General features: G+C 41.7%; 1 protein-coding gene across 4 annotated transcripts in view; it reads left to right on the top strand.

The window, feature by feature from the left end:
• The window catches only part of MAPRE2 (microtubule associated protein RP/EB family member 2), a 155,122-nt gene that overhangs the window by 58,377 nt on the left and 73,700 nt on the right, over positions 1-23,045 (top strand). The window lies entirely within an intron of this gene.

The following is a 23,045-nucleotide window of genomic DNA, read 5'->3' as shown; positions in this document are numbered from 1 at the left end:
TGGAGCTTTGTAAGAATTCTGCTCGCTGATTGGTGCAAGGATTGACAGCAGAGGTCACAGTGTCAGACATTCACCAAAATTTTCTCCATAGAACCCATGGTTTATTAGAAAGAGACTGGATTGCAGTGGACCTGAGGAAAACCCGGTGCCGTTATGCATTTTCTTAGGAGTTTATAGCCTCCGCATGGGTGGGGGAGCCCGCCCTTCTTTAAACAGTAGGAAGGTAATTCCTGCTATTTTGCCGAGGTCTGATTTGAGGATGGGACTGATCTTGGTCATTGTATTGTGAGCTTTTTGATTAATGAGTCGGTCTGTATGGTTGGCATCATTTTTACATTAGCATATCTGGCAATATGTTCTAGTAGATAAGCTCATTAAAATTGTTTGCATTGTTTGATAAGGATAACAATGTAATGGAGAATGCAGCTAGATTCTAATGCAGCTCAAGGCCAGACTTGAAGGGAGACTGATAGCTTCCCTCATATTTCCTCTGAAGTTCTTTTGTACTGGGGTAGTTATTTTTAAATGTTACCTTGATAACCACTAACAATGCTTTTGCTTCCAGGCAGAGCACACATACCTCTAAAGCGCATCCTCTCCGCTAGTGAGCAACAGGAAATAACTCTTTTTTTTTTTTTTTAAATGCCTTCATCTAAACGTTCAGCTGGTATTGTGGGTAGAATATTCAGTGTGTGTAAATATGATATATTTGTAAAACAGGACCCAAAGTACCCCACTTCCTCTCTCTCCGGCCAAAGAAACCCTATTTGCTGACTCAAAAAGAAAAATTTATAAGCAACCTTTGCCCTGTCGTCTCTGGCAGTTATATAAATACTTGGAGTTAATTTTGGCTGTGCCCATGAGGTCACCAAAATCTCATGCCTTATGATTCCAATTAATACGTTGACATGGCATCCTTACAGAGTCCAAGCGCTTGTTATTCTCTTAATATAAACCAAAACTGGTGCACAACGTCTGGGACTCTTCTTTTGGAGATCCTTGTGATTGGAACACTAGGTCCCTTCTATCCCTCACTCATCCACCTTTCTCTGTGAACATTCCAAAGCCTGAAATAGAATTTAAAAACAAAAACCAAAACCCTGGAATTGTTTTTAAACCTCACTTATTTACACTGTTCGTATAGGTTGAAGACCTTGTGTCTTCAGTGATTTAATCTCTGCCACGTGAGTAGCAGTTGCTTTTAAGACGGGGTTCGAATTTTACCACATAGGCCAAAGGAAGTTGCCTAATTGGGTTTTATTAGTCATATGAACAAACTTGAAATGGCAGTGGAAAATGACTTGGTTGGTAAGGTTAAATGCTACCTTTTGGTGATAAAATATTGCTTTAAAGTAAAAGCTTAGTTACCTTTTCAGTTCAATCTATTTTCATTTCCTAAATTATTTCCAGTTTGTTTTCTGAGGCCCTGAAATTATACGAAGGGAAAAAAAACTGAATTTAAATAAAAGAACTGACTGGAGAAATTCTTAAGTCAGTAAGAGCATTATTGCATTTGTATTTTACGTAATAGGATTACTGGACACCATAGTGAGAGGTGTCATAGGTTAAATGAAGAAGGAATCCTCCAAAGTTGTATTGGTATTATATTATACAAAGGGTGTACGCTGAGACAGACGCACCTTATGTTTTCTTTGGTCTGCTTTGCTTTCAAAGTGGATGGCCAGCGTAGTGTAACTACCACTTACTTTTTTGGAGGGGCATTAGGGGAAGGAAAAATGTGATACGTGTTTCTATCCAGGAAGTGTTCCAGGCTGGAATAATACTGCCATTTAATTGCTGAGGAAACTTGGAAGGTACTGTGAAAGCCCAAATAGAGAGATTTAACCAAATAAATTTTGCTTTGGTGGTGGGTCCATTATAACCCTCAAAAATGACATGTGCTGAAGAGTTCAGTTTGAATCCCGTGGAGCATCTGGGTCAGCCCAGAGCCCTGGGATGATCAGAGGGAACTCTCTTCCTGATTCCTTTGCTGACTTGCAGGTAGGCTTCCAGCAGGTCCTTTACCTTTGACCTTATTTTCTACAGTTGCTCATGACAAGTAAGATTATCTCATTGCAGTCTTACAAAGTCACTGTGAGGTTAACTTCAAACATTTAAAACAAAGACTTTCTTAAAAGATCTACATAGATACAAGAAGAATGCGGTTATTACTGAAAGCGGACTCTTCCAGGAGCTCCAGGCCAAGAGGTAGCTCAGGTGAGGAGAGGAGAGGACACCTAGGGAACAGCACTGTTGTGTGTCAGGTGGCCACTCTTCCCAGCAAAGGGCCTTCTTGTCATGACATTTGCACTAGATTGTCTATAGATAAGGGTCAAATATGGTTCATGACCCAGATATCTTAATTCCACGTATCTCTTTGTGTAAACTGAGCCCATTTTTATAGCCTGGACCAGAGAGGGTGGTGCACCGTTATTGAAACCCATGCACACTTTGATTAGAAAAGCAAGTTACCTTTAGGAAATTATCCCTCCGGTAGTAATTTCAGTCGAAAGGAGCCAGTGCAAATGGCTCAGCAGAGCTGTGTGGATGTTTCTGCTGTTCACGTCCACTACTGTGAGATTGCCTTCTTGGACCCAGCTTCCTCATTGCATTTATGAGCACTAGAACTCCATATATTTTAAGAGCTGCTTAAAAAATAAATGTGGTGTGGGCCATCTGAGGTGATAGTGTTTAATTCACAGAGCGAATGAGCCGGGCTCTGGCTGTCCCTGGAGAGGCTACTCCCTATAGCTGTGTTTCATGCAGATGCTAGTAGGAAATGAGATTTATTAACTGGCCCTCTGCCCACTGCATCTTTGTTTGCATACTCCAGTCTTTTAAGAATGAATGTATAAGTCCAGGAGACTATTTCCACATGGGTGTTTGAACATGCAACTACAGTAGCATATGTTTCTGAATACTAAAAAACAAACAAACAAACAAAAAACCCAAAACAAAACCCCTAACCAACTTGGCCCCAGGAAATGGACTGTAAAGAAAGGCAAAACTAAAACTTAAGCCTAAGACATTGGCTCTCCCACCCAACTTGACCGGTTTTGAAAAATGAACTCTTAAGAAAAACAAAAAGAAATATTGTGTGTGTATAAAAGACAGTTGTGAACGCATATTCCATTTAACAGAGGCTGTTGTAAAGTGGCTCACTTTGACCAGAATGTAGATTTCAGATCCTTGCGCCCCAGTTCAACAGCTGCAGACAGCGGGAGTCTAGCTTCACTTGTCTGTTACGTACATATTAGTATCATCTAGGTTTGCTGCTGTCATAGGAAGTTTCCAGAAATAGTGATTTTTGTCCTTAATATTTTTCTTTGTATTTGTAAAAATCAAAGGATTACCTGATGCTTATTAGGTGTCTAATTTTTAACTTCTTCTCAGGGTCATTTGTCAGAACTTCTGTTAGAGGGTTGGTCTTCTGGGCACATGTGCTGAGATGCTCACCCCTACTCAGCAGTGGTTGTCACTGATTGTGTCTTTGCAGTGGGTTATCTTAGCAGAACAGTGGCTTGAGATGGGCCTCTGAATTTAGGAGGCTGATTTCCATATGCCCTATCGTTTCTGTATTGATAGGGACTCCTTGAAGCTTGCAGTGAGTAATCCCGTAGATTAATGGAGGGGGAAATATTGGGGCTAATCTAAAATATTCCATTTGGTTTAGAGAATTCGACAAATTTTTGAAAGCATACTCTAGCCAAGGTCTGTCCTAGATGCCCCATAAGGACCTTGAGTTCCAGCAAGGTCAGATGTATAAGGAACTCCTCTTATAAGAGATTTACCTTGTTGTATTTGGCTTGGTCTACTAGCAAAAGCAGTTTGCATTTCCTCAGTCCACAGTGACTCAAAGAAGAAAAAGATGCCGTCAAAACCAGTATGCTATAGGAAGCTAAATAATGTGGAAGACCAAAAATTTTGGTGAACAGAGGCTTTAGAGTCAGAATTTTCACTGGCCTGGCAAGGTGCATGTTGGGCAGCAGTGGAAAATAAAGCAGGGACATTGAAAGGCAGGGTGGTCAGAACTTGAAAATTGAAGGCCACTGAAAGCTCATTAATTGAAAAACAGCATAATGAAAACAGAAGCGTATGCTGGAATTTATCTCCTGTTTCAAAATGGGAATTGATAGGAAAATGAGAGTCCTCCAGTACCCCGCCCTAGAGGGCCAGAATTACTAGAGAATACTTGATTTGCCTTGAGAGAATGCTCCAGCCTGACCATAGAGATCTAGGCATATGTTCCTGGCTTGAGTCTTCTCTCCCTGAGTGGAAGCAATCAATGCAGCTTCACCCCATAGGGGTGAAGGTCAGCCGATGGCTTTTGTATTTATTTGCAGCAGCCCACGTCATAGTTAGCTATAGAACTTCAGGAGGTGGCTAGCGAGTAGAGCTTACAGTCTTCCAATCCTTCCAAACTCAGAAGCAGGGTGTATGATTCTTCATTGTGAAGGATCCTTCTGAGTCCTTTAATGCCTAAAATGTACGGACGTAACTCTGATGAAGCTTCCTGGAGCGCTCCATATGGCTGTGGTGCCAATTCTTTATGCAGCAAGAAGGTGATCCCCTCGATGGCGGGTTCTGGAGAAGACTGAGAGTTGAATCTGGATTGAGTAGATTTGTTTACTTTGAAATTTTGTCCATTTCACTTCAGAGGAAAAATTGGCTTGTTCCTCTCCTTTGAAAACTACCTTTTTCATAATGAAATATGTTAGAATATATATATATCATATATATGATATATATATATAGTTAGGAGAGTTTCATTCTTCCTGACTTTAGGCTGTCGTTCAGCTATCAGCCTCTGTGATACTAAATTGGCTGTGTCCTACTCCTCTAGTATCTTACGCACTATTCAGTAGCCCTTCTTGTAACACTCCGCGCACATCCCTGTCAGTATCCTGTGAACCCTTGTTTCTTTTTTTAAGATTTTATTTTTTTATTTGACAGAAAAAGAGCAGCAGCAGAGGGAGAGGGAGAAGCAGACTCCCCGCTGAGCAGGGAGCCCGATGCGGGGCTCGATCCCAGGACCCCAGGATCATGACCTGAGCTGAAGGCAGACGCTTAACTGACTGAGCCACCCAGGGGCCCTGAACCTTGTTTCGTAGTTCATTTTAAAATTCTGATTGCTTATCTCAGTATTTAGGCCCCTTAGACTTTATATTTTGTTGAGAGAATTCTTTAAAACTGGAAACCCATAATTCACATAGGCAAAAACAAATTACACATCTTTTTACCCTATAGCGTAATCAAAGAAATTTCTCCTAAATATGTTTTTGTTAAAAAGCAACCCCAAAGGTGATCGTTTATTTTAATGAGAATAAATAGTGGGGTAAAGGTTAAACAGAGTTTTATAGGCCACCAAGAAATAATTTCTTAGTAGGTTACTAAAAAAAAATACTTGTACGTTTTCAGTGTCAGATCTCCCCTGGCTAATTAGAATTTTACTCAGTCGAACCAGGACAAACTTTCTTCTTCAGGCATGATTTTTTTGTTTCTAAAAGAGCAGAAGGTGGTGATGTATACATAGGATAGTGAAGTTGATGGTTCCTGTTAGTGATGCTGTCCTTTGTGAAGTTTATCCAGTAAAAAAAATGACAGCTAGAGCTCAGTCTTTGTTATTTCCTGACTTGGTTCAGAAGGGAAAGTATGTCAGAAGAATTAGATTTTGACTATAAGTTGGAACAGAAAAGGAAAAGGGCAAGAGATTTGGGAGAGAGAAGTAGGAGTTAAAAATACATAGTGTGCGTTGATAGAAATCTATAAAATTTGTGATCTATTGTAGAGAATTGGTCCTGGAGTTTATGGCCAGTGTTTGTTGTTGCATAAGCCTGGAATTCTCTTCCAGTGCTCTTCCTTAGATTTCTGTGATCCCTTTCTTTTTTTTTTTTTTCTTAAAACTACTATTTGTTTTTGTTTTTGCTTTGCTTTAAAGACATTTTTTTTTAAGATTTTATTTATTTATTTGAGAGAGAGAGCATGAGGGGGGGAAGGTCAGAGGGAGAAGCAGACTCCCCGCCGAGCAGGGAGCCCGATGTGGGACTCGATCCCGGGTCTCCAGGATCATGACCTGAGCCGAAGGCAGTCGCTTAACCAACTGAGCCATCCAGGTGCCCCAAGACATTAATTTTTTATTTCGTGTCAGCCTATCCTGGAAAAACACTGTGAGGTAACTTGTCAAAATTGCCAGAGGCATGAACATGTCAGAGAGGTTTTTTCAGGGTCACAGTTTTAATTTGATTATAAATACGGGTATCCCTTTATTTAAGAGCCCCCACTCCCTTGATTCCTTGCAGGGTTTGCATTTGGTGGTCAACAAATCAGGAGAAAGGGAAGCTACTAAAGTGGGCTCCACCCCCTACCACATCTATTTCCTTTTTGTTGTTTTGAAATACCAAAACATGTTTTCAAGTTGTTGCTTTTTAAATTTCCCACTTCTGGATTTTACACAATAATGGAGATTTAAGCCCAAATTCCCACAGTCGCTTAAGATTTCTATTCTTTCAGCAACCTTACTGAGTCCCTTCTATATGCCAGGCCCCATTGCTGGGCCCCCAGAGTGCAGAGATAAATAATGCACAGCCCCTCCTGGAAAAGCCCCTGGGGTATTGGGGACAGTACTCGGTGGGAGGCATCTGAGAAGGGGGAGACCCACACCTGACCCTGATAAAGTAATTTTGTGATCATTGTCCTCATTGTCAGCAGGGGTGCAGTTATTCCTGTAATTTTCAGAAGCTTTCAGAAATGGAGCATGTACATGAAAACTGAACGTGTGTGTCCTCTGAATGTAAGTTTTCATGCAGCCATGAGGCACACGTCTGAGCACTGCTGAGTGGCCTGCATGGTCAAGTTCGGTCGCCCCGACAGGAAGGCCGTTGAGAAGAGTAAAAGGCTTATTATCTCTTATGATCCCCAGATTTTTACGGTAGTTGCATTGACCATCACTAGGTTAAAAATAGTACAGTACGCTCTTACGCAAAAAGGAAAATGAGAATGTATATTCCCATTTACTTGATGTGCACAGAGAAACTAAGGATATAAACTAGTAATGGTGGGAACTAGACGGATAAGTCCGTGTGTACCTTTTTGTTTTGTTTTTTTTTGAACTGGCATTATGTAAATGGATTGCCTCGTCAGTGGTGGTTTATTTAACACTTTAATAGCATGAATTTAAAAAGTTAAATGAGTTTTAAGTTTAGCCACGAGGCTTACATGCTCAGGTACGTTGGGAAGCATCTTCATGTACCCACGGACTTACTGAAGTCACGTGGGTGATGCTAAAGATTGCCCTAATGCGGTACCACTCTTAGAGTAAAACAGCATCACGGGTCACAAATGAAATGTGCCCCTCCAGCATCTGCCCCAAGAGGTTGCACACGCAGGAGGCCATAGTCCGGGTTTTGTTTTATTTTCTCCTGGGTGCACTGGAACCGCCACCTGTGTTGGTCTGTGATGTGTCCAGCCTGTTTTATGCTCCGTGAATATCGCACTACCTGCAAAATAATCCTCCGTGCGATTTCCTTCTCGATACCCTCTTTGAATTTTTGTTTCCTTCTCCTCGTTGGAGCACCTGCCCTGCGCATCAGGTGCTATGCGGGCCCTAAAGCTGGAAGTTAAAGGCCCGGGCCATTTTTGTATCCCCTCTGCTGTAGTCCTCTGGCCTCCCCGGCTCTTAGTCCAGCCTCCCACCTTCTGGAAGTTATTGAGCAATATCTGGCCTTCATGTGACCCCTGCCATAGTGCCACGCAGGCAGGAAACAGCCGTCTGCATTCAAGTCCCTCCCTGCTCCAGCCCCCTCACCACCAGTCTGGGTGAAGGCTGAGTGAATCCCCATGGAGACTGGCCAATTAAGAATAAACAAAAGGGGAGCTCTGAATGCATTATCCCAGCTATAGGGACCTGCTCACCATCAATAACCATGAAATAGAAAGCTTGTGCAGCTTGTGGGCTGAATGTCTTGCTAGCAAAGGAGGATACGGAAGAGGGGGTGCTTGGTGGGTGCAGCGGGGAGGGGTGCAAAGCAGGCGCAGGGTGAGGGCTTCCCAGGTGGGTGTGCCAACCTCCCTGTCGTCCCTCCTTGCTCCCTCTTGTCCCGTGTCTGGGAGCAAAGTAAATCGGCCCCTCTAACACTAGTTCTCCAGGGGGAAGGAGAAAGAGATGAGAGCCATCAGGCAGGGGGCTGATGGCAGAGGGAATGGGGACCTGTAAGTCTTTACAAAACCCCCAGTAGTGGGGCTAGCAAAATGCACAGTTAGTTGAAAAGCAGGTTTGGTGTTTGAGAAGCCAGATCTTCTCTCCGTAGGATTTCTGACAGGCAGGTAGCATCATGGTAACACTGACTGAAACAGGGGTCAGCATGGAGAACCACGAACCTATTCCAGCCTGTGTGGTGAGGGTGTCCCTGCTACCTCAGCTCCAGTTCAGAACGTGGACGGGACTGAGAAGGTGGCCTGCACCATCCGGCGCCTCCATGCCTGCTTCACATTAAGACCAGTGCGGGATCTGCTTGGAGAAGCAGGGAGGTGTAGCAGGCCAAAGCTTGGCTCTGGCAAGAGACGGACTCTCCATGCCCACTCCACCCCTTCTTACTATCTGATCTAGGGCAAATTTTTTAGCCTCTTAAGCCTCATTTTCCTTTTGTGCAAATGGAAATAATAATAGCACCAGCCTGGGGCGCCTGGGTGGCTCAGTGGGTTAAGCGTCTGCCGTCTGCCTTTGGCTCAGGTCATGATCTCAGGGTCCTGCTCGTGTGTGCGGGCACACTCTCTCTCTCTCAAAATCTTTAAAAAAAAAATAGCACCAACCTCACAGAGTTCTTAATGAGGATTTAAATGAACGGTGGAATATAAAGCATACCAAGTGGTGATTGGTGCAAAGTAAAGGCCTTTTATCACACCAGCTAGTATTTGGAGTTCCAGTCTACTCTGTCACCCTTTGTCTATAATCCTCTATGATCTTGGTGGCCTCAGTCCCTGGCACAATACCTGGCATGCAGCGGATGTTAGTAAAAAGTCCAAATGGAATCTGGGAAAAACTTCAGACAGATTATACTATAGCCTTTCCCCCTTTATCAGCTTCATGAATTAGCTTACGTAGAGTCAACTGCATCCATTTGGAGTGTATGAAGCAGTGAGGTTTGGCAATGTATGTGCCCTTGAAGCCATCACTCCCAGAAGAGGCCCGGTACTCTTTGTTGCCCTAGGCAGCCACTGCTTTACTTCGTCACGTATGGTGGTAATTGCTTACATACATGGTCATCATACAGTAGGTCACATTGGGTACAAATGGAACCAACCAGATGGTACTCTTCTGGGTCTGACTTCTTTTACTCAGCATCATTTTGAGATTCATCCAGACTGGGTTTATCAGCAGTTCGTCACTCTTTGTTGCTAAGTAGTCAGCCATTGTACGGCTACACTGTATTTCGTGTACCATTCACCAGTTGATGAACATTTGGGTTGTTTCCAGTTCTTAGCAATTATGAATAAAACTTCTGTGAACTTTCACATACTAGTCTTTGTGGGAATACATGTTTTCATTTCTCTGGGGTAAATACCTGGAAGGGGAATGATGGAGTCCTAGAGTCATACTTAAGAAACTACAAATGTCCAGAGTGGTGGTGCCATTTCACGTCCTGCGAGCTGTGAGAGTTGCTTCACATTCTTGGCAACACTTGGTATTGTCAGTGTTCTAAAGTTTGGCCATCCTTACAGATGTATAGAAGTATCACACTGAGATTTTAATTCATATTTTCCTGGTGATGAATGATGTTAAGTAAATTAGGTGCTTATTGGCCTTTTGTGTATCTTGAGTGAAGTGTCTGCAATCAGTTGCCTGTTTTTTAAAATTAGATGTTTTATCCTGTTGTTATTAAGAGGACTATAAAGAAAATTCTGGATACTGTAATATAGTCTTGTCTTAGATTTTAATGGATATGGGTCTTGTGTTGTTCTTAACCTCCATACAAACCCTTCAAGAAAAAGAAGAATTGATCTACCTGGTCTTTGTCTACAGTGCGTTTTCTAGCAGTTAGGTTCAGCTCCCCGTGAGTACATATTCAATGATTCTATTAAAATGGATTGTTAAAAAGTAAAATAACAGGATCATTCTTCCAGTTTAGGGGGAAAAACAACTACTATATGCACTTTAAAAGTTGCATATGAATGAGTTAAATTTAAGAGCTAGGTTTCCTTTGGCATCTTGATAGCTAGGGGACACTTTTTTAATTCTGTGGAGAAGAACCCAATAATTACATAGATACTTTTTTCTTTGTATTGCATGTCCCCTTAACGCTGGATCAAATTTTTCATTCCTATGTTTGAGGAAAATGTGTGTAGAAATGTTTTCTTCTTTAAAGGTAGCAAGGAACAATACTTAAAAATTTTTGCCTAGGGTAGTTAAAGCGTGTGTGTGTGTGTGTGTGTGTGTGTGTGTGTGTGTGTGTGTGAGAGAGAGAGAGAGAGAGAGAGAGACAGGGAGAGAGAATTTCAGAGGCAAACATCCCCCAGCTCTTCCTCGATGCATTCTCATTCTAATTTGGCAGTTTTGTGTTGCCAGTTTGACTCCTAACTTCTGGAAACCCCTAAGGAATAATTGCCTTAAGTAGAACTGAGAAACTGGGAAGCTAATGCCTAGTAAAGTCTTCAGTTTACCTGAAAGGATCAACTGAGGGACCTTGTGATTCTTGAGACAGTGGGGATGCTTAGCTTCCAGAATCTTGGCATCCGAAAGCCAAACTTCTTAACCATGTATGTTTCAAAATCCAAAGAGACTCTAAAATATAAGGTCATTTATGATTTCACAGATGCCCTAGGTCTACTAGTAGATTTTGTGAGTTTAACTTATTTCATCTGTCATTTATTCATCTTATTGCAAAACCTTCAGGCCAAATTCCAGATGAGTTGCTGCTTCCATGATGGCAGTAATGTCTTGCAGTCTAGGTTACAGATGATTATTTTCTGTGTTCTGTTTGGGACTGAGGGGGTCACAGCCACTTAGATATCACTTGTGAGTTGAGTGTGTTCTTTTTGCTTTAATTGAGGTTGTTCCTTGAAAGGAAGCCAAATACCATTAGACAGGACATCCTGTGATTCCCTTAGTTTACGATGGCCAAGGACAGGACTTTTTTTTTAATATGAGACGATTTCTTGTTTCCTTTCCTGTTAAAATGGGAGCCCAGAACCAATGATGTCCAATTGGCTGTAAGAAGTCTAAAAACAACTGAACCTCCGCCAAAAATCACTTGAAGAGTTCTAGAACGTGAAAAAATGTCCATGTCTTTTTATGTGAGCCAACAATGATTTGGTCATTATTAGCATTTAAGTGACCCCCAGTTCTGTTGTCTTGAAATAATAATTAACTGAAAAGGAGGAAATGACCACACCAGAAGTTCTTGGAATTAAACATACTACTATAAAAATTGTGGAATCAGGTACATTGTGGTACACCTACCTCCACAATAAAACATAGTGCAAATATTACACATGAAGAAGATAGAAAAACATTCACAGGGGTGCCTGGGTGGCTCAGTTGGTTAAGCGGCTGCCTTCGGCTCAGGTCATGATCTCAGGGTCCTGGGGTCGAGCCCCATGTCGGGCTCCCTGCTCAGCAGGGAATCTGCTTCTAGCATCCCTCTCTCTCACTGTCTCTCAAGTAAATAAATAAAATCTTTAAAAAAAGAAAAAAACATTCACAATAGGTTAAGAAAAACAAGCTGACTAGTACCAAAGTATATATGTATTGTATTGGTTTTCCAAGGCTGCTAAAACACTATTACCAGAAACTAGGCAGCTTGAAATTTATTCCCTCAAAGTTGAGAAGACTAGAAGTCCTAAATGAAGGTGTTGGAAGGGCTATGCTCCTCTCAAGACTCTGGAGGGGAATCATTCCTTGCCTCTTCCTGTCTAGTGGCCCTGTGTGTTCCCTGTAGCTACCTTACTCCAATCTCTGCCTCTGTTACCACATGACCTCCTTCCCTGTGTGTCTGTGTGTGTCTGTTTCCACGGGGCCTTCTTAGAAGGACACTAGCCATTGGATTTAGGGCCCTAATCCAGTATAATTTGCAACTAATTACATCTGTTTCCCAATAAGATCATATACTAAGGTTTCAAGGGGACATGAATTCTGGGGGGGGGGTCACTATGCAACCTATTACATGTATGTACTTGTGTATATACATGTGTGCATACATATATGCCCATTTTTATAAGTGTGTAGAAAATTCATGCACCTACCCTACACACTCCTTTATAAAAGAGGTCTTTAATTTTATTTCTTTCTACTTTTTCTATGTGAAAAGTGCTGATTTAATATAAAAGTATTTTTTAAAATAGCACTTTGACATCTACCTTTAAAAAGTTTTTTTTTTTTTTTACTAACCTACTTTGAGTTTGTTTTCTTTGCCTCATCAAACTAAGAGACAATCTTAAAATAATCTTTTGTAACATATATACACACATAAATATGTATATGAGTCAGTATTATATGGTATTGGATTTATTATGCTTATTATACCATAACAATAGCTAAAACTGAAATAATGTAATGATTTGAGTAAACCAGTGTAATACTTGGTGTCTGATTTAAGTATGGGGAAGCAAGAAAAAAAAGTTATACTCAATTGTTGAATTCAAATCTAATTTCTTAAATGTTTTAAAGTCTCTAAATCAAATTAATCCTAGAAACTAAACCTAGGAACTAGGCATGGGGACGGGATGGGGAGGCACTTTACCAAATTTCATTTGTTCAGATTGGCTTAAATACTGGGTACCTCCTAACACATACATCCACTCTAGAACTAACTTCATCCACCCTTCTTATTCTTTAGACTTTTTTGTCTATAGTAGTAGCTCTAGTTACTTAGCCAAATGGTTCATAAGGGCTTCTCTTAAGTAATTTCCTTTCCCTTAATTAGTGCTGAATGCTCATTAATCACTTACTATTTTTCTGTCTTTGAGTATCTCAAGTTTAACAAAACATTCTAAATTCAGTAGAGACCACGATCCCCCACATGTGTTAGATGACGACAGTATATTAAATTTTGTCACTTGCTCCTATACAGTCCCCTCATACCATAGAACTGCAGAATCAGAAAGGGAGGCTTCAATTCAAGAAACTTCCTCGCTTCCACTCTTTACCAAACCCAAGGGTTTTACCATGTATCTGATCCTGTTATTTCTGTATCTGATTCAGTTTGGACATGGTGCAGTTTTTATCCACTCTTGACTCAAATGCTCAATATCTGCACTTCCCTTAGAGAATCATAGTGTCAACACACTGATGCAAGAAATGTTTTGACTTTTGACCTGTTACGTAGCAGTAGACAGGGAAGTGGAGAGGTATTGCAAGGTGTGTGTGTAAACTGATTTTTGTTGGATACCTCATAAAAATGAAAGTCTGTTGGTCTCTTCATTACCGTAAATAAATGGTAGATGAGTTCATTAAAAGCAAAACAAGGGGCGCCTGGGTGGCTCAGTCAGTTAAGTGGCTGCCTTCGGCTCAGGTCATGATCAGGTCCTGGGATGGAGCCCCATCTGGGGCTCCCTGCTCAGTGGGGAGTCTGCTTCTCCCGCTGCCCTTCCCATCCCCCCTGCTCATGTTCACGCGCTCTCTCTCAAATAAATGAATATTTTTAAAAAAATAAAAGCAAAACAAAATAACATGCACCTCTTCTACTCCAGTATACAAGGAAGACAGGGTTGGTATCCAGTTGCCCAAAGAGTAATTAGGGAGAAGGAGAGAAGGACGCACTGTGACTCTGGGGTGGAATTGCAGGAAGATGGGGGAAATCCATTCTGACCAAAATGAATCCTTTTACCTGGGAAAGGTTTTGGGGACAATGGCCTGAAGAACTGGTGACAAAATAGTGTGCCTGGTTTTGATAGCATTTCTCTATTGCAACACCAATTTGGCTGAACATTACTAATTTTAGGTGTAAAAGACTGAAATTTACATTTCCTGTTCTAATGTGCAGCCATCTTCCATATAATTCACAGGATGTTCTCTAGGGTGGGGAGTGGGTTCGATGTAGAAGCTCATCAGTATCTTGTCATTTTTATGTAATATTTATAAAGTTTAATATTATACTATTTCCCCAGTTGGCTATTTTGGTTCTGTGTCAGTCTACTATGAAAAGAATTAACAGGAAATAGCATGAACAGAGCTGGAGGGATATGGATGTACATTATCCATTTTGGAATCAGATTCACCAGAATCTGTTTTAACACTGGCCTGCACATCCTTCTTCCTTTTAGGCTTAATTTTGTTGGTATTTCACTTTCCATTTCAAAACATTCTGGTGAACTTAAAAATGAATTTTAGGGGCCCCTAGATGGCTCAGTTGGTTAAGCGTCTGCCTTCGGCTCAGGTCATGATCTCAGGGTCCTGGGATTGAGCCCCACATGGGGCTCCCTGCTCAATGGGGAGCCTGTTTCTCCCTCTCCCTCACCTGCCACTCTCCCCTGCTGTGCTCGCTTGCACTCTCTCTCTGTCAGATAAATAAAAATCTTTAAAAAAATAAAAACGATTTTTACTGTAATACAGCCTTTGGATAGGCGCTAACCTCTAAGAGTGAGATAGCAAGAGATTAATTTTTTAAATAGATTTCTCTAAACATATAGTCAAGATTCCAATTTAATGTCTTTTATTAGGGTTAAAAAAATTACAAGCAGTAACGTATGTGGTCTCTGTCCATTTTGACTAAACTAATACGAAAGTATATTGAGAGACTGGAGTCTGAAATAAGTAGTAACTAGAAATGTAAAATATGGTGATTCCTAAAATATTAGCATGGCTTATCTGTTAGAGCTGGTGGGTTTCTGAGCCAAAAATCATTCCCAGCAATAAACTAGGTAGTCACCCAGATGTCTACATTTCAAGCTCTTCCTCAGGAAAACTCATTGGGTTGAAGTGAAAATGTACAATGAGACCTTGGTAGAACTATAAAAAGGAAAAATGGTTTTATTGAAGAGCACAATTGTGTCCCATTTGGAGTTCTTTTTTCTTCCCACTTACTCTAATGACATAATAGAGTAGAGAGGGGCTTTGTTGAGCAAATCAAGAATCCTAGAATCGGCTGTAGCTCCAAATCCCAGTTCTTCCACTCAGTCGTGACTGGGCGCAAGTCAGTCACTAGACCTGAGTCTGTGTGTCTTTCCCACATAATGGCACAAAAGCAGTAGCTATCACATAGCATTGTTGTGAAGACGAACTGAGAAAATGCGTGTTACCTACTTCCGTGAAGAAAAAGACATCCAAAGAGTGAGGCATATGTGTCCAAGTTTACGAATCCCGCTGATAGTTGCTCTGATTTCTAGATCAGTGCTCTCATGAAGCTGCAATATAGCTACTGAGCTTTTCGTGTCCATGTTGGAGACCTAAAAAATGGCACGTTTTTCTACATGATTCTTTTTTAGACCTAAAAGACAGAGGCCTTGAATCCACTCAATCCTAGTGTATTCCCTCAGAACTATCCCATGTTGCGCTAGAGACCTACATAGGCTGTTGCTTCCATGGTATGAGTTCAGGCACCTTGTGAATTTCCCCTCCTCACGAAACTCTCCCACACATACATTCGTTGGGCATTTTTTGTTGTGCACCCACTTCATGCCAGGCACTGCTTTAGACAAGGGAGAGACAGCAGTTAACAAAATATATTCAATAAAGTATCTGCCTTCATAGAGCTTACATTCTGGGGGCAGCAGGTAGCGGACAGACAACAAACAGATGAGACAATAACGGACTGTGTTAGGAGCACAAAGGGAAGAACAGTGTGATGTGGGAATAACAGAGGAGGCCTCTTTAGAGAGTGGACAGGGAGGACTTGTTGAGGAGTTAACATTTGAGCTGAACCTGAAGAATGAGAGGCAGCCAGTGGTGTCAAGTGCTGGGAGAGACCTCTTTACCTAAGGCCTTGCAGGATTAACCTTGAAGCTATCATCCCTCATTTGTTTTTTTGTTATGAAAAGGTTTCGAGAAGGCAGACAGCTAAAGATGCTAAGTACCTGGTGAGGAATCAGCACTACCAAGAGCACCCAGTAGCTCAGAATCAGGATGGGGGGTGGAGGTGGGCACTTGCAAAAAAATGCACCTACCACACAACTTTGCCTCGTGTTGCCATGTTCATTCAGCCATCACATACTCTTCTGCTTTATCTTATGCAACTACTTTTATGCATGATGGATTAATTACTGAGCATGATTGCCCACCATGGTGGGTGTAACACCCATGCCCTTAAAAGGTTGACCTGGGGTCATGTTGGGGGGTGGGGAGGCTTGGGACCTGACTGGAAATGACTTGGATCATGGGAGAGAGCTAAGGTCAGGGTGAGAGGGAACAGAGCCAAGTAGGGCTGGGAAAATAAACAGAAGGCATATGGTCAAGAACGAGTGGATATACTGGGAGCCAAGTTGGGGGCGGCGGGGGGGGTGGCACTGACCAAAAGTTGGTGCCCTGAGGAGACCAGCCAAGCCTTGTGGCATGGGAATGAGCTCTGGGTCATTGAAATTATTTTCAGAGCATGGACCGAGCCACCCACTGTTTGAAACAGATGGATGTTTAAGCAAATATAATCAGCTATAATCAGCTGCATTTCTGACCATAAGAAGAAATGTATGCCTGTGTGTGTGTGTTTATGGCCTTAGCCTTTTACTCTTCCGGTGTGTGTGTGTGTGTGTGTGTGTGTGTGTGTGTTTATGGCCTTAGCCTTTTACTCTTCCGTTATATGCAGCTGAGTTTCATATCAGTGAACATCACAAATGCCACCAAGAACTGTTTTAGAACAAAAATTTCTTCATTCTTGGGATAAAAGCCAAGTTTCCAAGTCATTTCAGGGCCATCACTATTGACTCATTAATTCCGAGTTTGAAAAAATCAAAAACTATATATGCTGTTTTGAAAGTTGCATTTGTTTCGTCTCCTTACAGTACTGTGGGCAGTCCAGCTAAGGAAGCACCTCCGGAATAGTACCCAACGGGATTGACACAGATAATGACGAGCCTGTTAAAATGGAGGCAGATCTTCAGGGCTAGCTCTAGAACCTCATTTTGCAGGTGGTTGGAGAAATCTGTGTTTTCATCTTCTCTTTTTTTAAAAATAGTACTTGGAATACATGGTGATATGGCAAGAGCACATTTAATCTTTTTTTTTTTTAATAGATTTTATTTGACAGAGAAAGAGCACACAAGCAGGGGGAACAGCAGAGGGAGAGAGAGAGAAGCAGGCTCTCTGAGCAGGGAGCCCGATGTGGGGCTCGATCCCAGGACCCTGGGATCATGACCTGAGCCGAAGGCAGACATTTAACTGACTGAGCTACCCAGGTGCCCCAAATTTAATCTGTTTTTAAAAGGAACAGTTAACGATAAAAGAGATGAGCACCTTGAAGAAGTATTTTCTGTTGATTCTCTCTGAGACATGGCAGTTATTAGCTGGAGTTAGGACTTTGGATTGTCACACCAAGTGAAACCTCGAGCACACATTAAAAGCATTATCATTAAGCAGTGACTGATACCAAAGAGCATATTAATAACTTCAGTGGTTAGCCTGTCTAGAAAAACCTGGAATAACGAGCAGGCAACTCCAGCCTCTGATAAAACTCATGTTTGATCCAGTGTTTCTCCAAGCAGCTTCGTATTAAAGTTCCTTACATTGGTTTTCTTCACTAGCTCCACATTGTGAATAATATCCTCATCTCGAGAAAATATATCACAACATCCATTTTAACAAAATAGACGTGTTTTGTCATCGTGGCCATGTCCAGCTGTTTCTCTGCCGTCCCTGTCTGAGGTAAGTCCTGCGTTCAGCTCTGCTACCCTAGAAGGCCCTTCCGCTGGCTGGTGGAGCTCTGGAGGGGTGCGTCTTGCATTGTCTGTCTGATCCCATAACAGAGTCACAGAGCCCTGTAAAAATAAAACAGATGCACTTCCGCCCATGGCAGCTTATGTGTGTTATTAATACCTGAAGACAATAAATGACCTCTTAAATTCTCATCCCAGCCCTACAATCCATGCATACATCAATTATTCCACACGTTAAATGGAAGCCTTCAAACCCGATTTTAAATGAAACTCAATATAGTTTCTGTGATGTCTCAGGGACAGGGAGATTTCATCGTGTCAAGGTTTGTCTTTCAGAGATACCCTCTTTAACTCTGGCTTCACTGGGTCCTGATCTCCTTCCTCAAATATTGTCTCCCTGCCCGCCCCCCCCAATTTCAGGTCACAAGTAAAGAGAAATTGATGAATTGAGAATTATCTGGAGATAGTCTTTCCTTGGTGAAATGTTTAAATCCTACCCCTCACGGTATTGAATCTAGAGAATGGATTATGCACAGCTGAAAAGCAGGGAAGTTTCTGGTTCAGGGGACACATTTACGCGTAACTCCCTGCTGATGCCCAGTTCATTATGAGGGACAGCCCCAGGAGATTTCACATCCGCCTTTTGTTAGGGAGGGAGCCAGGAAGGAGGCAGTCAGGCAGAATCTAGTTGTGGTGTTACAAGGCTTTTCAAAGGAAAACTCACTCATTTAAGTGACTGTCTGCTGTGTGACCGAATCTCTTCTGTCCCTCACAGATGGAGTGGATAACCTAGATTCTAATGCAGAAGTGGTCTTGGAGAACAACTTTGGGGGTTTCTTCCTTTGGCTCAGTATTTGATCTGCTGCTTCCAAATATTTACAGGTTATTTTAGAAAGATGCCACTTGTAAGAGAAGGAAATATTCAATGTTATACCCATGATGGGGTTAATCTGTTTTTAAAATCTTAGAATTGTGACTGCTTAGAAATATTTGCAAAATGGCCATTTCTGTTAAAACGACAAAAAATTATTTCTAGGGAAAAAGCTATGTTTGCAAGTCTGTGTGAAATAGTGCCCCCCCCACCCCCACTTTATCTGGTAGATAGGAACAGGCCAACCTTGACAATCCTAAAAAACTTAAGGCAAACAACACCATGTGAGATAGGAACTGAAAGTGAGGCCTTGACCTGGACCAAGTGTAAGTGCAATGACTGGTAAAGGAAAGGGGTTCACAGGTGCTTTTTCCACCTTAGCAAGTATGGAAACGTGGTACAGACCACTTCTGAGACATTTTGAAAGGAACGCTAACACCTGGTCAGCAGGGCATAGCTTCCTACAAAGCACTGTTATCTTTAAATATTCCTGAAGAAGCCACTTGGGTTATTGATTATTATAAGGGCTTCAGAAATCCTTAGGTGCCTCAACTCAAGTCAGTTTCTCAGGTGAAAGAGAAATCGCATTATTCTTTGTACGTCTTTTCCAGGCTGCTCTTTGTTCTCATTTATGGGAAATTGGGTGAAGGGTGGATTGCATGTATTTATCTTAGACTGGTAGAGGGATACTCTCGCAGTGATGGGGGAACATGTGGAGAAGAGAGACCTGTTAATGAGAGCGAAGACAGAGAGCCCCAAATATGGGTATAGTTGTCAGATGTCAGTGTAAAATGTGTGATTGGCATGGATTGGCGTAGGGTGGGTTGAATTTTCAGAACGTTTTATGTTGAAGGTTACCTTTCCAGTTGCACCCAGGCTCCTGCAGGGAGTGGCATAAAGACGGTAGCTTACGTCAGGAAGGTATTGTAACAGTTCAGCTTCAGAATGGGCTCGGGGTAAATCTAAGCCAAATGGGGCCTCCGTACAGAGGAGCAGACAGTAGTCAAGCAGATGGTCGTGTCTAAACTCGGGAAGCCTGGCAAACTCAGACGTTAGTTGTAGGGGGAAGAAATCGAAATCAAAATAAGTTCCACATGCCTCATTCCCAAAATTAATTTCTCAGACTCCTCTCCTTATAGCCACACACCCTAAACAGGACCAGAGCCAGGATCCTGGGACACCTGGCCTATCGTGAGCCTTACTGAAAGAAACCGTTTTCTTTCAAAAGGAGTGATCAAAGTGTGAAGGGAGGAAATGAGGAAAAGGAGCTGCCTCCCCAGACCCCGTGTATGGCTGTGATTTATTTGTGAGGGTTAGGGTGGAGCAGAGAGACAAAATGAGTTACGTAAGAAATAATTTCAGTTAAGGGCCACACATGATGCTAGCTAGCTAGGACATCTTATATATTTGTCAAATTTTGGAGAGATACTCCTCTGGAATAATTCACAAACTTTGCCAAATTTGCTCTTGGACAACACAATTGTAGAATATTTTGTAATTGGTTGAGGGGCCCATGACTTGGAAGGTGATAGAATTCATACTTTGGTTTCCATGGTTTGGGGCTTGCCAAGTCTTTATCCAGGCTTTGCTCAGTAGGCGAACTCAAGTCTGTCGGTCACATAAAATTCCTTTTGTTTCAGTAAGCAGAAATGCACTTTCTAATTTATATGGCTGAGTAACTGCTGCAGAGCATAAACCGGCTGAACCTCTCCCCTTCCCACCACCACATTTTGAATTTAGAGACAAAATCAACACACGGGCCCCCAGCCTGAGGCTGTCCTTTTTCTGAAGTCACTATCCATGGACAAGTCAGAATCGTGACTTTGCCTGCTGGAGGTATAGAGGGATTTTTGTTTTTCTGTATGTTGTTCTTTCTCCTATTTGCAGAATATCTATATAGCCAGCTTTTCAGAAAGACATTCAAACAATCATGAAAAGAGTGTATAAATATATTGTTGTTAGTGGTTTATTTTTAAGTAGGAACAACGAATGCAAATTCATTTGAAAATAAAATTTAAGGGGCACCTGGATGGCTCAGTCAATTAAGCGTCTGACTCCTGGTTTCGGCTCAGGTCATGATCTCAGGGTCCTAGGATCGAGCCCCACCTCAGGCTCCACGCTCAGCGTGAAGTCTTCTTGGGGATTCTCTCCCTCTTCCTCTGCCCCTCTCCCCTGCTCACTTGCTCACGCGCTCTCTCTAAAATAAATAAATCTTTTTAAAAAATTTAAATGCTGTGTCAAAATATGGTGGCCCAGAGACTGTCATGCTAGGGAATTGTCCTTTATCTACTTTCAGTGTTGCTGTACTTACCAGGTTTTAAACACCTAGTGATCTGGTTAAAAATCTGACTGAAAGCTGCAAATTAGAGGACAATGCTTTGACTTCCTCTTCTGCAAGGATGGCACAGAGAGAAGTAGTTTATGGCCCAGTAACCAGATTGCAGGTTATATCAGAATAAACTGTTGTTTCCATGTAAAAGACCTGCTGAAGGGCACCTGGGTGGCTCAGTTGGTTAAGCGTCTGCCTTCAGCTCAGGTCATGACCCCAGGGTCCTGGAATCAAGTCCTGCATTGGGCTCCCTGCTTAGTGGAGAGTCTGCTTTTCCCTCTACCCCTCCCCCTGTTTGTGATCTCTCTCTCTCTCAAATAAATAAAATCTTAAAAAAAAAAAAAAAAAAAGACGTGCTGAAGATCCAGAGTAAACCTTGCACAGTGCATTGTCTTTTTATTCTGTAGAACTTAGTATTACTTCCCTTTCTTAGCCATTTATTTTTCTTGACTGAGTCTTTGGAAATTAGTAAACTTAAAAATTAGTATTTTGAGGGGCGCCTGGCTGGCTCAGTTGGTGGAATGTGTGACTCTTGATCTCTGGGTTGTGGGTTCAAGACCTATATTGGGTGTAGAGAGTACTTAAAATCTTTTTTTTTTTAAGATTTTATTTTTTTATTTGACAGAGACACAGCGAGAGAGGGAACACAAGCAGGGGGAGTGGGAGATGGAGAAGCAGGCTTCCTGCTGAACAGGGAGCCCGATGCGGGGCTTGATCCCAGGAGCCTGGGATCATGACCTGAGCCAAAGGCAGACGCTTAACAACTGAGCCACCCAGGCTCCCCAAAAAATAAAATCTTTAAAAAATTAGTATTTTGAATTTTTCATAATTGAAGCATAATTGACATGCAGTATTCTCCTGGTTTCATGTGTACAACATGGTGATTTGACATACGTTGTGAACTGATCACAGTAAGTCTAGTTACTATGTCACCATACGGAGTTAATACAATGTTATTGACTGTATTCCCCATGCTGTACATTAATTACATTGCCCAGACTTATTTTGTAACTGGAAATTTGTATCCCCTGACCCCCCCTTCATTCACTTCACAGACACCTCTCCCTTTCCCCTCTAGCAATTGCCACTGTGTTCTCTCTATTTAGGAGTCTGGGTTTTATTTTTTTAGATTCCACTTGTAAGTGAAATCATGTGCTACTTGTCTTTCTCTGACTTCACTTAGTGCAAAACTCTCATAGTCCTTCCATGTTGTCACATGTCACAAATTACAAGATTTCCTTTTTATGGCTGAGTAGCTCTGGTGTGTATCACATCATCTTTATCCTTTCATCATTCATGCACACTTAGGTTGCTCCATATCTTGGCTATTATAAATAATGCAGTAAACATAGGGGTGCATGCATCTTTTCAAATTAGTGTTTTTGTATTCTTTGGATAAATGTCCAGAAGTGGAATTGCTGGATCATATGGAAGTTCTATTTTTAATTTTTTGAGGAACTCCATATTTTCCACGGTGGCTGCGCCACTTTCCATTCCCACCAACAGTGCATGAGGATCCCTTTTCTCCACATCCTCACCAACACTTGTTATTTCTTGTCTTTTTGATGCTGGCCATTCCAACAGGTGTGCAGTGATACCTCATTGTGGTTTTGATTTGCATTTCTCTGGTTCATGATGTTGAGCACCTTTTCATGTGCCTGTTGGTCATCTCTATGTCTTGGGGAAAAATAAGATCCTCCGTCCATTTTTTAATTGGATTAGTTTTGTGACTGAGTTGTATGAGCTCTTGATATATTTTGGATATTAACCCCTTATTGGAAATATGATTTGCAAATGTCTTCTCCCAGTTCTCATTTTGTTGATGGTTTGCTTTGTTGTTCAGAAGCTTTTTAATCTTATGTAGTTACACTTAGTTATCTTTGCTTTTGTGACGCTTGCCTTCAGAGTCCAATCTGAAAAAACACTCAGACCAACATTGAGGAGCTCAACAACCTATGTTCTAGGAGTTTTATGGTTTCACATCTTAAATTTAAGTCTGTAATCCATTTTAAGGTAATTTTTGTATATGGATAAGATAGTGGTCTAGTT

Source organism: Neomonachus schauinslandi, chromosome 14 (assembly GCF_002201575.2).
Source record: "Neomonachus schauinslandi chromosome 14, ASM220157v2, whole genome shotgun sequence".
NCBI classification, from domain to species: domain Eukaryota; kingdom Metazoa; phylum Chordata; class Mammalia; order Carnivora; family Phocidae; genus Neomonachus; species Neomonachus schauinslandi.
Note: the sequence above shows the minus strand (reverse complement) of the source record. Positions and strands in the feature narration are given on the sequence as shown.